This window comes from Eulemur rufifrons, chromosome 3 (assembly GCF_041146395.1).
Source record: "Eulemur rufifrons isolate Redbay chromosome 3, OSU_ERuf_1, whole genome shotgun sequence".
Taxonomy (NCBI): domain Eukaryota; kingdom Metazoa; phylum Chordata; class Mammalia; order Primates; family Lemuridae; genus Eulemur; species Eulemur rufifrons.
In genome coordinates, this window is record NC_090985.1 from 79,604,517 (window position 1) to 79,622,391 (window position 17,875).

The window sequence follows — 17,875 nt, forward strand, 5'->3', positions numbered from 1 at the left end:
CAAAATTTTGTAAACTTTTAAGGAAAACAAATTATGTAAAATCAATTTAAAACAAGAAATATATTTTTAATGAAAAAATTTCTGGATTTTGACATAAACATGCATGTTAACATGTTCACATATTTAAAAATTGAGGTATTTTCTACATGCACATTACATTTTATTACTATCATAGGAAACCATTTTCACATGGTAATATAAATAATATAATTATCAAATGGCTAATACCGTCCCAATGCTATTACTAATTTGAAGAAGTAAAACTCCTTTAAATAAAATACATATTCAAAGGCAAAAAATATTATTCAACAGTCCTAGATATCGTTAGGTCACCAATTTACTTTTTATCTTAATATTTAAATTCAAAGAATATTGATGGCAATTTTACATGGCATAGATATGAGAACTTTATTGAAAACTGACTTTGTGATAAATGGTTGCAGAAAAAGGACAATGAACTCTCATAATTATGTAATTTTTAATTAATTAATCAGACTTTTTGAGAAAAGATTCTAAAATGTATTGTTAACAAATTATTATTTTTAAGCAAGTCAATTTAATATTGAACTTACACCTCTACTATAAATATATGTTCTAGATGTTTCATTCAACTGAGTCTATAGTAAAATAATAAATATGAAAAATCAACTTTAGATTTTAAAGCAAGAATAAGTTTTTTTTCAAAAATAATGCATATGTTATTTTAATGGTTTATTACAAGCGTATTTTTATCCTTTTATTGCTCTTTCATGCATAATTGTACACATCTGTAAGATTTAATTCTCCAGTGTTACCAAAAGTAGAAATTCACAAAGATTATGAAAGCTTTGAAAATAGATTCGTATCATGATTTGTCTCTTAAAGCATGTAATTTCCCTAAATTTTGCAAGGACTCATCCCCTCAGTCATCAGTAGGAGGGAGGCTTCAGGAAGCCAAAGGTAGCCATGCTATCTTATAAATGTGCATAATTCATGCATAAGAATGCATTTCAGGAAATCCTGAATTCTTGTCTTGTCTTTCTCAGTTAAAGTAGGAGAAGAGTACTTAAAAAGTAAGTCCTATCAGTCCTGAAAGGCATTTTTAAAAGTCCATTACAAACGAAGTTCTCAGATCTCTGGCTCCAGCAAAGATATAAAGGTTAAAAATTGCCTAGGCAGCCCTACTATATGATCATCTTATTTTAAATGCAGATTGTCAGCAACTTTGAGCCATGCACATTCATGATAAAATTTAGAGAAATGGAAACATATCATGGGAAGAACAAGAGCATTTTCTTTCACAGAAATTTGAGAGAGAGCACAAAATATTAAATAAACCAGCTTTAAAATTGTGATCATTCTTGTATAAGACAAAGAAAATAGTATTAATTTATTTTCAGTAGTTCATGTATATTAATATCTGATGCAGAGTCTTAATTTAAACATAATTCTCAGAAAAAGTACCATTTAGTGACAAACTAAAATTTTGAATGATTAATAAAAAACTATTTTTTATAAAGTTTTGTAAGCTGCTTTCAAAAATGTAATAGAGATGTAGACCACTAATTCATAAAGAAAATTGAAATTAACATATATATGTTTATATACAGATGTTTGTATAATCTTTGTTTAAATAAAAAAAATTATAAAGTAACTGGATTATATTGTTTTTGTAAAAGAGAGTGCATTAGATAAGATCACAAAACAATTTTTAAAAATGAAATGTTATATATCATCTGCTCTTCTTTCCATCCTGAGAAAAATTTCAGGTAGCCAACTGTTTTGAAATAAATTTTTCTGCAGTTGCTATAGTGATGATAATAAAGTTCTTGCTTCTATTTGTGTGATAGCGGTTTCTAGCAGAACACTTGAAAAGGTAAGCTAATCAAAATGAAGACATTGTTAGTTCTCATCTTCAAGGCAGCCTCCTTGAATTCAGTTCACAATTACAGGATTCAACCATTGTTGGTAATTTTATTATATGTATATTATCATAATCTCTCTCAATGTAGCCCTAAAAAATTACACAGCAGATACGAGCCCTCTGTTTTGTATTATAGGTTAAAGTCATTGGACAAAGGATATTTAAGTTAATTCTGGACATTTTGTGAGAAAATCCGGTATTGAATCAAAGATCCTGCTCCATTAGCTATTTTTGTCCATTATAAAGCTTTATTTTTTTAACAATACAATGATTGTACGTTATTTTGCTTCAATGGTACACATTGTTCAAGTCTCATTTCATCTCAGTGTTGATGCAAACTAAAGAGATTAAAAGCAGACAGTTACTTGTCAAACTGGATGAATCATCAAAGACATGTCATAGATACAGCAGTATTACTTAGATGCATGTTCTACCACAATGACATAAAAAAGTAATAGTATTTACATTAAAACATTTGAGAAATTTAAATAGCTTTAAAAATTGTTATGTTAGGGAGGAAATATGCAAAACAGCTTGCACAGTGTAGAAGGAGTTTTATGTCATTTTGATAAATAAGCAGAAATGTTTATTCTGACTATCAAAACCCAAATGGTTAGTTAAAAATAATCACAGTTCAGGAAAGTATTTTACTAAAATACTTACCATACTACCAATCATGATTATATCATAAAGATGCATGGCACTTCTGTGCTATGAGACCTGTGGGTATTTTATATCATAAACATATATATTGTTTTTTTTTCATTAGCTCATAAGAATAACTTTTACTTTTAAATAAGCTATATTCTAAATGATATATATTAATTTTCTATTGCTGTATGACAAATTACCACGAATTTAATGGCCTAAAACAACACTCATTTATTAATGGATCCAGGTACTATGGACAAGCTCAAGGTTTCTAGTCCAGGTCAGAATTCACTAATGCTAAGGCTGACATCAAGGTGTCAGCCAAACTGAGTTCTCATCCGGAGGCTCTGAGGAAGAACAACCTTCATGTGCATCCAGGTTATTGGTAGAATTAAATGTGTTTGGTTATAGTACTGAAGTACTTATTTCCTTGCTGGGTATTAGTTAGGGAGCCACTCCTAAAGGCTGCCTGCATTCCTTGTCTGATGGCCCCCTTCACCTTCGAAGACAGCAGCAGAGAATCTCCGTTGTGTGGAATTCCTCTTATGCTCTTAATTTCTGACTTCAGAAAAAGCCTAGTCCTTTGGCTCAGCTAATTAAGTTAAGCTAACCCCAGATGAGCCCCTTTTCTTAGTCAGCTATGACATATAGATTAATCAGGTCATAGGAATAGCATCCATCCTATTCACAGTCCTAGGGATTCTGCAGGATGTACGGACCAGAAAGTGGATATCTGGGGGCCATATTAGAATTCTGCTACCATGTGATGAAATGTATTTTATTATTCCATGAGACAGAAGATTTTATTTTTTTACAGATTCAAGATAGATCACACATAATAAAATGCTATCTAAAGAAACTGATTTTAAAAACCAGTTTGTAATTTTTTTCCAAGTTGAAAGATGAGTGTACTGATACATTGAATTATTGGTATTCATACAGCATTATGCAAGGGGCAGGAGCTAATTGGAGTCCTTTTCAAAATTGCCACACATAGAAGACCCTAATCATAACCTGGAATTAAATGGCACTGAACAGTGACTCAAGTAGTTTATAGAAGCTCTGTGATCAAGAATTCTAACTCACTTCAGTTTTCCTATCATTTTTTTCTTTACTGGTGGAAATTTGAGTAGTCTCTAAAAATTTGGATATGCAAAGATGAGAGTTGAATATGATAGTTAATTTATGGTTAATTTATTTTCATTACCAATTTAGGAAAAGTTGTTATATTATTTATATGCGTCAGCTTTTGAATAACACAGTATGGGTTTAATTTTGTGTTCTGCCACTTATTCACCTTGTGCTCTTGAACAAGCTAATAGACTCCCAGGATCTTCCATTTTGTTACGTATAAAATAGGAATACTAATAGTATGTGACAAAATTGTTGTAAAGATATTTGGGACAATGCATACAGGCAACTTCCTTCATGAAAACAAATGCTCAATCAATGGTAGTTATTTTTATTTTTTTACTATTATTATTTTGGTGATTGCTGAAGAATTTATGGAAAAAGTTCAAGGAATAATAAAAATACTAATATTGATTGAATGATTGCTATGAACTGTACTTGGTGCAATATATAGAGGGTTTTAATTAATTATCTAAACACTCTATGATGTAAATGTTTTTATAGCCATTGTACAGTTAAGAAAGTTAATAAGGGATGTTACAATGCATATTCAAAGTCCAGAACTGGTTGGTGACAGAGTGAAGATTCTAACACAGATCTACATTTTCAGCCGTTTCTCTTCACTATACAAGTCTTCTAAGAGTCACAAGAGTCCTTTCATTTTAATTACCTACATTGACCTCAAAAATAAATGTGATATTTAGGGAAACTAAAAATTGTTGTCATTTAACAGAACAGGTATCAGAGAACATAAACTAAGGGAGATACTACTTATACCCTGTGGCACAGAGAATCCATGTTGGACACGGGAAAGGCAGTGAGAAATTGAGACACTAAAGATAATCTTTATCCCCTATACAATTTTGAGAAAGGCTAGCCCTGCATAAATATTCTTTAGCATTTTGTCTCAATAAACCAGAAAACTGAATTATTATCTAAATACCTATATCAATATATATTTATGAAAGTTCAAGTGATGTTTCGATTAATATCAGAGATCACCTAAACTGAGACAATTAATTTCATCCTTTGCACAAAAGTCCTATTACATTTATCAGTGGTTTCAAACCAAGTAAAAAGCACAATCTAACGCTTAGTGGTGACAAAGCAACTATGTGCAAATTTTTGACGAAGAAGTTAATAATTTATTTTACTCTGGGTGTTTTTAAACCAGAAGTTTAAATTTAAGACAGGTATTTTCCAAAACAGTATATGATCAAAGGCCAAAGATGTGAAGCCATAACCTGACCAATGACATTCAGGTCATGAGTAAACGTATGGTCTGCCACAGTGACTCAATTAACCATCCATCAATGTAATTGCATAATACATCAGAAGAGGTAGTCTCCTACCACCAAGGGTCAGCATCCCCTATTAAATTTAACAGGAAAAAGCATCACTTTGCCAAAGCTTATTTGGCTATATCATTTAAAATATTTTCAAAATACATTTGATATTGTATTTTGTATTTTTTATTCTCTGGAAGAAATTTTTGACACACTGATTTTTGGGATGCTGGTTAAGAAATAATACTTCTTACAATAAAACTGGTATAGATGAAAGCACAAAGTACAAGACAGATATAGCATTTTAATCAGTTCTAATCATGTTAATGCTGAGATAAGAAAGGAGGTATATCACATATACATTACGTAAGTTATATATAAAGTTAACATGTTACAAACTTCTAAGAAGAGATATGGCTGAACTGATTTATACAATCTTGGGAAACATTGAACTCTCTGGAATACCACACATGACAAAATAATGGCAATATCCTATTAATTAATTTTTTAAAAATTTGTGTGAGGGAATGAACCTAGATTGGAAGTACAATAGTGAAAGAGCTTCCTATCTGACATACCTGTCCCTCTTTTGAGGTTCACATTGCAAGGAACCGTTCCACGTTATGAACATTCTGTGAATTTAACCATAAGCCTTAGTGTAAAGAGAAAATATTGGAGAGAACTTAAAGGGGCTATTTTAGTCAATAAATAGTTTCCATTTGTATTATTTTATGCAACTTGCACTCCCTGTAGAGACGTGAAGTAGGTAACCATTGGCTAGAGCACTATTCCTGCATGATTCTTGATAGAGAAAAAATTAATACCCCTAGATTTTTTTTTTTTTACTTTTTTCAGGACTCGACCTTCCTCTAGTATAATTTGATTTTTCCAACCTACAGTTGTTTGATATAAAATCTTACTACATTCCTAGTTTTGTTTATTTTTTGGGAATTGGCATAGCACTTTATAACACCGTATGATATTTAATACTGAATAGTCAACAGAAGAATGAGGTGCTAGCAATAGTTACCTTCTAACCAAGCCAAAGCTGTGTGTCATTAGCTGATTATCAGTTATGTTAAGTAACAGCATTTAAAAAAAAGAAAGCAAGAAGAAATGAACAAGGCTTCAAAAATTGTTTTTGTTGCAGAAACTAAACTACTGTGACTATCAACTCTGATGAGGGCGGTGAAACTGTTTGACAGGGAAACTAGGCACTGCAATGAAAAGATAGTCTCCAATATTAAAATTAACTTAAAAAGCCAGTACCTATACAGATATTGTTTACTCTGTTGGGCCCAAGTAAGAACTATTCTCTGTTTGGAAATTGTCATTCCTCCCAGTCCTTTAAATTCATATTATCAACAAGCCTGTAGAGACTACTGATAATTCTTTAGTGGTAACTGTATTCCTTTACTATTTTTCTGGATATAGAGATATAATCAAAGAATAGTCCTTCTGGACTTTGACACTGCTGAGGAAACACCTTTTTCCACAACTTCACTGATGTACTGGAAAGTCATGAGGGCTGCTGAGATTATCCTTGTCCATCAAAGTGTCCGCCACATCACTAATGATATATTAAAAAATACCGATGAAGTTCTCACACAAAGATAGGCAGTGGGTTCAGCGTTACATCAGTGCCAACGCTAAAGCCATTTGAAGATGTCGAACTGGCAAGTTTCCACTTGGAAACTGAACTGAAACTGGCTGGCTTTTACCATTGTGGATGCGCTTGCAGGCAACCGTGGCTCACCTGCTGTGCCATTGCACTGAGAAAATGAAATTCTTGTGAAATAGCTGTCTGATGATATTTCATACTTTCTTCCATTAAAAAGAGGCATAGAATTGATAGAGGTTTTCATAATGAAATAAAATCAGTCTGTTGTAATAAAATCCCTTTACACTTCACTTTAAACAAATGACCCCACTGGAGAGAATATATAAAGGTCACGATAGTTTAACTTTTATAATCCCCTTTATTCCACCTCCAAGCTTATTGATACCTTCACCCAATTTTTACTCATTCTTTGCTTCAGGGGTCAATGATTTTTAATGTGAAGATTGGAAAAGTGTAGTTCTTGAGATTTAGAGGCAGGTGGGATCAGAATTGTGAAGAATTCATTGTAAAACCCCACATTACTGTGGAGAGACTGATGTAATCAATCCCCAATCAAGTAACCAGCTAAGAATAATTACCACACAGAATTTCTGTTCTTCATGAAATCATGTTACTTTACATGCAATATCCTTGGCCATTAGAGAAATCCAAATTAAATCCAAAATGATCTACCTAATATATGGCTACAAAATAAAAATTCAAACTGACAATTCCAAGTGCTAGCAAGGATGTGGAACAACTTGAGCTGTCAAATGCTGCTGGTGAAAATGCAAAATGGTACAATCACTAAGGAGAACAGTTTGATAATTTTTATAAATTTAAACATCCACTTAGCATATGACCCAGTTATCCCACTTCTATTTATTTACCCAAGAAAAATGAAAGGGAAAATGTTCATAGGGAAAACCTGCCTGTGAGTGTTCATATCAAATTTATTTGTAATAGCCCCTAACTGGAAACAACATAAATGTCTCTCAAGTAAAGAATGAATAAACTAAATGTGGTACATTTATGCAAGGAAATATTACTTGGCAATGAAAATAAACTACTGAAACACACAACAAAGTGAATGAATTGCAAATTCATTAGGGTGAGGAGAAAGGCCAGAATCAGAAGCTACATACTCTCCGTTAGACTTATATGAAATTCTATACATGGCAAAATTATAATAATGGACAGTAGATTATTGGTTGCTAAGGGTTAAGAGTGAAGAGAGGGTTTAAATATAAAGGGGTAGCACAAAGGACATTTTTTTTTTCCAACTGCTGTAAAAGAACCTTTTATCTCTAATTCTGTGATCCACAGCATCAAATTTTGGTGTTTTTTTTTTTATACAGATCAGACCCAAATTTGATGCTGTGGATTTCAGAATTAGAGTAATTTTTTTTTTTTTATTTCAGCTTATTATGGGGGTACAAAAGTTCAGGTTATGTATATTGCCCATGCCCCGCCATCCCCCCGAGTCAGAGCTTCAAGCATGGGACTTTTGAGGATAGTGATGGAACTGTACTGTATATTGGATGTGGTGATATTAATAGTTACACAAATACATGCATTTATCAAAACTCATAGAACTGTTCACTCAACAGTGTGAATTTTAATGCATGTAAATTTTAAAATCTGAATAACATATACTTAGCAAATTTTAATTTTCGAAAACTAGAGGCACCCTGGAGTGAAAAAAAGATGACTTTTTTCTCTGGATCTTTAGAGCATTTGAGTATAGGTGCCAGAGTACGAAGATTGATGGAAATTCTTAGAAGTAATAGGTAATAGAGAGAGACAACATGAAAAGATAACTAGATATATGGAAAATGTGCATTAATAACTGGAAGAGATCTTGAAATGGGGTTAATTTCCTGTAATCAGGACCTATTGTGATAATAATTATACATTAATATATATAAACCTATAATAATACTGTAATACCAGGTTAATATAGCTCCAATATGCAGATTATACAATTTTAATAATCTACACTGATATAGACTGTGCATTAATTATATGTTTTTAGTTTTTAACCTCTAATGGGCTCTAATAAAAATTTTTTAATAAGTAATAAACGCTTTTCATATATATACTTGAAACTTTTTTTGAAATTTCTTTCCACTTTTGGAAAGAAGTGAGAGGAACTGGAATTGGCATGAATTGAGGGTTCTCGAGACGAGGCAGTGTTTTTCTGAAACTCTTTTGGTTGCCAAAATTGGAGGAAATCAGGAAGCTTGTTCAGCTAGATAAGAAGGCATCCATGTAATGGAAGAGACAAAGGTTCCCAGGAAAGATTTCATACACATAGGTTTTACATGGATATACGTAGTAACCATAATGGGAGCCAGGTTTCTCACTGTTATAGAAGGGAGCTCCAAATGTGGAAAAGGAGAAACCTAGAATAAATCCTGTGGTTTTGGACTGGAATTAAAAATACCAGTGTGAACTCAGGGTTTTCAATATAGATAGAGAAATAGTTATATAGAGAGATATACACATATCAGGAGAGGGGACAGAGAAATAGACAGAAAAATAGGTATAGGGGTTTGGCAGGGTGGTATCTGTCCAGTACGGAGGCCAGATCTAGGAACAGTGAGATCCTGATAGGAGTGAGGTCACCTAGACCCAGATATTAGTTCTAAATACCATTCTTCACCAAAAGGAACCATTTATCCTTGGAGAAATGAGAAATGGCAATTTTGCAGGGAGAAGAGCTTTGTCAGAGAAAGTACAACAAGATGAGCCTGGAACATCTTGTTGTGCCAAAATTTTTAAAAGTGCTAAAAAAAATTATCAGCCATGCCAAAAAGGCACAGAAGTCAGCCTGAAGGGGTTCCCACTTACAAAATCTGGTGTAAATTGAAAATGAAAATATAAAATGATATTAATGGTTATAACCAATTGAATAAAATAGGAATCCAGGAGGCCAAACTGACATAATTAAAAGTGCATATATCAAGAATAGAAAGTTTTTTTCTTATAGTAGGATGCTAATATATGTAGTAAAAATTATTTTCCTGCTCATTTAGCAAAAATCTTGAATACAATACACTACCATTAACTATCGTCCTCATGTTGTATACAGATCTTTAGCCTTGTTCATCCTGCATATCTGCTACTTTGTATCCTTTGACCTGCATCTCTCTATTTTCTGCATCCCCTGCAACACCTGGGCCCTGGTAACTGCTGTTTATTCTCTATCTGTGTATAGTGGATTTTTAAAATTTTAGATTACACATACAAGTGAGATCATGCAATATTTTTCTTTCTGTGTTTGGCTTATTTTGTTTAGCATAACGTCTTCCAGATCCATCCATGTTGTAGCAAATGGTAGGATCATTTGCTTTTAAGACTGAATAATATTCTACTGCATATATAGCGTAATTTCTTTAACCATTCATTCATTGACAAACACTTAAGCTGTTTCCATATCTTGAATATTGTGACTAATACTATAATGAACATAGGAGTGCAGATATCTTTACAAGGTGGTGATTTTGTTTTCTTTAGGTATATAACCTGAAGAGAGATTGCTGGGTCATATGGTAGTTCTATTTTAATTTATTTAGGACCCTCCATACTGTTTGGGAGTATGGCTCTCAACAGGGACCATACCACTGCATGGCTGCACAAATCTTCATTTCCACCAGCATTTTACAGAGTTCCCTTTTCTCCACATCCTCACAAACACTTGCTCTCTCTTGTCTTTTTCATAATAGCCATCCTAGCAGGTGCGAAGTGATAGCTCATAATGGTCTTGATTTCCATTTCCCAGATGATTAGTGATGTTGAGCACCTTTCTGTATATCTGTTGGCCATTTTTATGTTATCCTTGCAGACATATCTATTCAGATCCTTTCTCCATTTTTAAATCAACTTATATGTTTTCTTGCTATTGAGTTGTATGAGTTCTTAATAAATTTTGGGTTTTAAACCCTTAATAGATACATGGTTCACAAATATTTTTTCCCAATATGTAGGTTGCCTTTTCATTTTGTTGATTATTTTCTTTGCCATGCAGAAGCTGTTTTGCTATTGTAGCTTGAGCTTTTGATTTTATATCAATAAAATTATTGCCAAGGCAAAAGTCAAAAAGCTTTTCCCTTGCATTTTCTTCTAGAAGTTTGATGGTTTCAAGTCTTATGCTTAGGTCCTTTACCCAGTTGATTTTTATGTATGGTGTAAGATAAGGTCCAGTTTCATTTCCTGGCATGTGGAAATATTGTTTTCCCAACACTGTTTATTGAAGAGTTCTATCCTTCCCCCATTGTATCTTCTTCATGCACTTGTCAAAAATTAGCCATATATGTTTAGATGTATTTCTGGACCCTCTATTTTGTTCCACTTGTCTTTGTATCTGGTTTTTAAATCAGGACCATACTGTTTTGATTACTTTAGCTTTGCAATATAATTTTAAGCCAGAAAGTTGGATGTTTTAACTTTGTCTTTCTCAGAATTATTTTGGCTATTCAAGGTCTTCTGTTATTCCATACAAATTTTAGGATTTTTTTTTTCTATTTCTGTAAAGAATGTCATTGGGATTTTAATAGGGATTGTGCTGAATCTGTATGTTGCTTTGGGAAGTATGGTCATTTTAACAATATCAATTCTTCCCATCCATAGGTATGAGATATTTCTTCATTTATTTGTGTCATCTTCAATCTCATTTATCAGTGTCTTAGCGTTTTCAGTGTACAGATTGTTTATCTCCTTGGTTAAATTTATTCCAAAGTATTTTATTTTTTGATGTTATAAATAGGATTATTATCTTGATTTCTTTTTTTGCTAGGTTGTTATTTGTATAGAGAAATGCTATCTGTGTACAGATTTTTGTAGGTTGGTTTTGTATGCTACATATTTACTAACTCCATTCCTAACAGTTCTAACAGTTTTGGGTGCAGTCTTTGGGTTTTCCTACATATAACATCAGGTCATCTGCAAATATGGATAATTTTACTTCTTCCTTTCTGATTTGGATATCTTTTATTTCTTTTTCTTAACTGGTTGCTCTTCATAGTATTTCCAATACCATGTTGAATAGAGGTTGTAAAAGTGGATATCCTTGCTTTATACCAGATCTTACAGGAAAAGCTCTCAGTTTCTCACCAGTGATTGTGAATGCTGGCGGCTGTGGGTTTTCATAAGCAGACTTTATTACATTGAGGAACTTGCTTTCAAGCTTTCAATACCTAAACTATTGAGAGATTTTTTTAAATCAAGAAAAGGTATTGAACTTTGTCAAATACGTTTTCTGTATCAATTGAGATGGTCATGTGGTTATTGTCTCCCAGTCTGTGATGTATCTGATTGATTGGTTTCGTATATTAAACTAGCCTTGCATACCAGGGATAAATTCCTCTTGATCATGATTCATATTCTTTTTGATATGTCATTAGAAAATATGATTTTCTAATATTTTATTGAGGAATTTTGCATCAGTGTTTATCAAAGTTATTGACCCATAATTTTCTTTTCCTATGGAATCTTTGACTCAGGTATCAAGATGATGCTGATCTCAAAAAATGGGTTAAGAAAGTATTTCCTTCAGCTTTATTTTTTCAAATGTTTATAATGTGATGCCTCCAGATTTGTTCCTTTTGCTTAAGATAGCTTTGGCTATTCGAGCTCTTTCTGGGCTCCAAATGAAGCACAGAATTTCTAGATATAAGATCATCTCATCAGCAAAAAGTGATAGTTTGACCTCCTCTTTCCCAATTGGGATACCCTTAATTTGTTTCTCTTGCTTTATTGCTCTGGCTAGGACTTCCAGGACTATGTTGACTAGAAGTGGTGACAATGGGCATCCTTATCTCATTCTAGTTCTTAGTGGGAATGCTTTCAACTTTCCCCTATTCAGAATGATGCTAGTTGTGGTTTTGTCATACATGGCTTTTATAATTGTGAGATATAGTCCAGACTTCAAATTACACTACAAGGCTATAGTAACCAAAGCAGCATGGTATTGGCACAAAAATAGAGACATAGACCAATGGAACAGAACAGAAAACCCAGACATAAAACCAACTGATCTTTGATAAAGCAGAAAACAGTATACACTGGAGAACAGAATCCCTATACAGTAAATGGTGCTTGAAAAACTGGATAGCCACATGCAGAAGAATGAAACAGGATCCATATCTTTCACCACTCAAAAAAATTAATTTGATATAGATAAAAAAAACTTATATATAAGGCATGGAAACATAATAACTCTAGAAAAAAATGTTGGAAAAACTCTTAGATTCCAGCATAGGCAAAAAATTTATGAAGAAGACCCCAATGGTAAACACAGCAGCAACAAAAATAAATAAGTGGAACATGATTAAATTAAAAAGCTTCTGCATAACCAAACTAAATAATCAACAGAGCAAATAGACAACCTACATAATGGGGGAAAATATTCACAAGCTATATTCTGATAAAAGGCTAATAACCAAAATCTACAAAGAACTCAGGCAAATCAGCAAGAAAATATAAAAAAAAAAAAAAAAAATTAAAAAGTGACCAAAAGACATGAACAGAAGCTTTTCAAAAGCAGATAGACAAATGGCCAATAAACGTGTCAAAAAATGCTCAATATCACTACTTATCAAGTAAATGCAAACTAAAACCACAATGAGATATCATCCTACCCAATTAGAATGGCATTTATTAAAAAGTCCAAAAACAATGCATGCCAGCATGGATGCAGAGCGAAAGGAATGCTTATACACTGTTGGTGGGACTGCAAATTAGTACAATCTCTATGGAAAACAGTGTGGAGATACCTCAGTGAACTGAAAGTAGACCTCCCATTCAATCCAGCAATCCCACAACTGGGTATTTACTCAAAGGAAAAGAAATAATTTTATTGATAAGACACCTGCACTTGAATGTTTATTGTAGCACAATTCACAATTGCAAAGTTGTGGAATCATCCCGAGTGCCCAATAATTCAATGAGTAGATTAAGAAAGTGTGGTATATGTATACCGTGGAATACTACTCGGCCATGAAAAAGGATGACTTAGTGCCTTTTGGAACAGTATGGATGGAACCGGAGACTATTCTCCTAAGTGAAGTATCTCAAGAATGGAAAAACAAACACCACATGTACTCACTATTAAACTGGAACTAATATGTGCATAGAAGGGTGTATAATTCAATAGAAATCAACCAGGGAGGAAGGAGGAGGAGGGGATGAGTGAAAACTTACCTAATGGGTACAATGAACAATATTTGGATGACAGGCACACTTATACCCCTGGCTCAAGCATTACAGAAGTGATCCTTGTGAACAAAAACATTTGTATCCTTGTAATACATTAAATTTTTTAAAAAGAAGTACTGGTATTAATTAGTTTTTGAAAGTTTGGTAGAATTTAGCCATGAAGCCATCTGGTTCTGGGATTTTCTTTAGTGAGAGTATTTAAATTACTACTTCAATATCTTTGTTTGTTGTTGGTCTCTCCTGGCTTTATAGTTCTCCCTGAGACAACCTTGTAGGTTGTGTTTTTCAAGAATTTATCCATTTCCTCTAGATTATCAAATTTGTTGGCATATAATTGTTCATAATATTCCCTTATAATCCTTTTAGTTTCTGAGGCATGTGTTATAAAATTTCCACTTTCACTTATAAATTTTTATATTTGAGTCCTTTCTCTTTATCATTTATGTTTCTGCTATAGTTTTTGCTTTGTGGTTACCATGAGGCTTACATAAAACATCTTATAATTATAATAGACTAGTTCATGCTGATAATAACTTAACTTTGGTCTCATACAAAAACCAGAGTTTTACTCTCCCCTACACAATTTATATTTTGATGTCACAATTTATGTCTTTTTTTTATATTGTGTATTCCTTAACAATATATTGTGGCTATTGTTGTTTTTGACTGTTTTGGCTGTTAACTTTCTAACTAGTGATATAAATGATTTACAGACCATCATTACAGTATTGGAATATTCTGAATTTGACTATATATTTAGTTTTACCAAAGATTGTTTTACTTTCATATGTTTTCATGTTAGTGATTAACATCCTTTCATTTTCTGCTTGAAGAACTCTCTTAAGCATTTCTTGTAAGGCAGCTGGGTATAGTGGTGATGAATTCCCTCAGCTTTTGCTTGTCTGGGAAAGACTTTATTTCTCCCTTTCTGATGGACAGATTTCCTTAGTATATTATGCTTCACTTCCATTTTTTTCTTTCAGCACTTTGAATATGTCATCACATTCTCTCTTGGCTTACAAGGAGAGAAATATGCTGATAGCATAATTCCTTTATGTGTGACTTCATACTTTTGCTGCTTTTAAAATTCTCTTATTTTTAACAGTTTGATTATAATGTGCCTTGGAGAGGACCTTGAGTTGAATCTGTTTGGGAACTTTTGAGCTTCATGGATCTCGCTGTCCATATCTCTCTCAAGACTTGGGAAGTTTTCAGCCATTGTTTTATTAAATAAGCTTTTGTCCTTTTCTCTGTCTCTTATCCTTCTGTGACACCTATAATGTGAACACTTGTTCACTTAATGGTGTCTCATAAGTCTCATAGGCTTCCTTCATTCTTTTCATTCTTTTTTTCATTTTTTCCCCTCTGGTTGGGTAATTTCAAAAGATCTATTTCAAGTTCACAGATCCTATCTACAGTGATTTATTCTGCTGTTGAAGATATCTATTGGATATCTATTGGATATTTTTATCTCATTCATTGAATTCTTCAGCTTCATGATGTATGTTTGGCTCTTTTTTATTATATCTATCTTTGCTGAGTTTCTCATTCAGATCAGGAATTGTTTTTCTGATTTTGTTGACTTGCCTATCTGTATTCCCTTGTATCTCATTGAGTTTTCTTAAGATTATTATTTTGAATTACTTTTCAGGCAACTGCAAAGTTAATGTGTTCCTTTGATAGTGTCATGTTTCCTTGTTGTTTCATGTTTCTTGTGCACCTATGTGGATGTCTATGCATCTGGTCAGATATTCACCTTTTCCAAACTGTACAAAGTGGCTTTCATAGGGAAACACTTTCACATACAGATGGGTCTTAGGGAACTAGCTGGAAAAGTTGTGACAGATGCAATGGTATAGCCTCTATGCAGTTTCTTCAATTGGGATCAATGTCAGCAATGACTGTGTGTGTCTCAGTGGCCTAAGCTACAGGAATTGGTGACAGCAGCAGCAGTGGCAGCGTATGTTGTTAGAATCCTCAGTAGTGAGGGCTTTTGGAATCCTCCTGTTCTCATTTTTCCCATATTGGGGAGTATTAGCTGAGAGTATCCCTGTCAGCATCAAGTCTGACATGGTCCACAAATAGCTGTAGCAGTACTAGGTTCCAGGGTTCACAGAGGGTGTTCAGAGTGACTACGAAGCCAGAATATTAGGCTCAAGGTTTTACAAAACCTGCTGTGGCATCTGGGAGTTGGGGAACAGGTTCACTGTGTGAGGCATGGGCACAGATTGCCCAAAAAGTCAGGGTCTATGACTCTGAAGCACACCTCAGCTGCTTGAGCCAAGAGGACAAAATGGTAGCTGTGCCTCAGAACCTGGAGGGCAGAGACAGCACTGTCCTGGATCCAAGGAAGAAGGTGTACTGTGGAGGTTCAAGCCTGAGGAAAGTAGGGCACAGCTATATTTCAGGAATCAGAGCCAATAGGGCACAGCAACAACTCAGGCTTCAGAGTATGAAGTTCTATATAATGGTGACATTCAATCCTGGGATAGTGAGATACCACAGTATCCCAGACTCTGTGATGCAAGGTACAGTAGTAGCAAGGACCCAGGAATGGTAACATGGAGCTGTGGCTTGGGCCCCAGGTGGTAGGGAACACTGTGGCAATGACTCCCCTCCCCAGGGAGCTGGGATATCTCAGTAGCTCAAACTCTGGTGGCCCAGTCCAGTTACAGGGAAGCAGGATGCTACCACTGTTTGCCCTGGATAGTGGGTGGTGTCCCAGCTCAGCCAATGTTTTTTTTTTGTTTTTTTTTCCTCCCCTGGGATGTGTGGTATCATGTCAGCTCAGCCCTGAGAGATGCAGCTGCTCAGCTTGGCCAAAGCATGATTCCCTGTCAGGCAAAGGCTCTGCTTCAGCTCAGGTTGGGGGGCATGACTGCTCTGGACAGCCAAAGCACTCTTGTCCTAGGATGTAGGGCACCAAGTCAGCTCAAGTCCCAAGGAGCAGGATGCAGCAGGAACTGAAAGGGGTGGATGAGGTGGCTCCATGGCAGCTTGGCCCCACAGGGTAGGGTACAGCAATAGCTCAGTTTGGGGATGGCAGGCTACCAGGCTGGCATAGTGCAGCAGTAACATAGCCTCAGGGATAAAAATATGGCTACTAATCCCCAGTGCAGAATACACTTCAGCAGTGGTTCTGGTGCCAGGATGATGTAGCACAGAAGTAACACAGGCTACAGAAGGCAGAGCACAGTGCTGGCTCCTTCTCTGGGAAGAGGCTAGCTATGTGGGCTCCAGGCAGCTCCCTCAGCTGGGCTTAGCAGCTGTGAGGAGTGCAGGTGTCCCCAGCAGTGAAGAGTATAGGTGACTGGAGTGGTGATGGGGACTGCTGAGGTCCCCATGCTGTTTTTTATCCACAGGGAGAAGTCCCTCCTGGTTCTAAGGTGATTTCAGCTGGGGGACAGGGTGGCAGAGGCAAGCATTTCCTTCCATTCTCTATGTGAGCATCTTGAGTTTATGTGCTCTATAGGATTTCTGTTACTCATTTGATGTACTCTGGTACTCTTTTTTAGTTATTTTCATCAAAATGTAGTTGTCTCTTCATTGCTTTGGCTGTCTTTGTTAGGAAATGAACACTTGAGACATTTAGTCAGCTGTCTTGTTGACAATACCCTCTGTAGGAGGAATTATGGAATTAGAATTAGAAAATCATTATTTAGAACCATCATAGTAATAAATAATTTTGTGTGAAAACACCAATAGGAAAAATTGTTTTGTGAATGGGATATTTACATAGCTTCAAAGAACTTCCCCACAAATACATATTAACTGTAAAAAGTTAAAAATAAAAGTCATAGTAATAAATAATTTGGTGAGAAAACAACCTAATAGGAAAAATTGTTTTATGAATGGGATATTTACATAGCTTCAAAGGACTTCCCCACAAATACATATTTTTTTTTTTTTTTTTTTTTTTTTTTTTTTTTTTTTTTTTTTTTGAGACAGAGTCTCACTCTGTTGCCCAGGCTAGAGTGAGTGCCGTGGCGTCAGCCTAGCTCACAGCAACCTCAAACTCCTGAGCTCAAGCGATCCTCCTGTCTCAGCCTCCCGAGTAGCTGGGACTACAGGCATGCACCACCATGC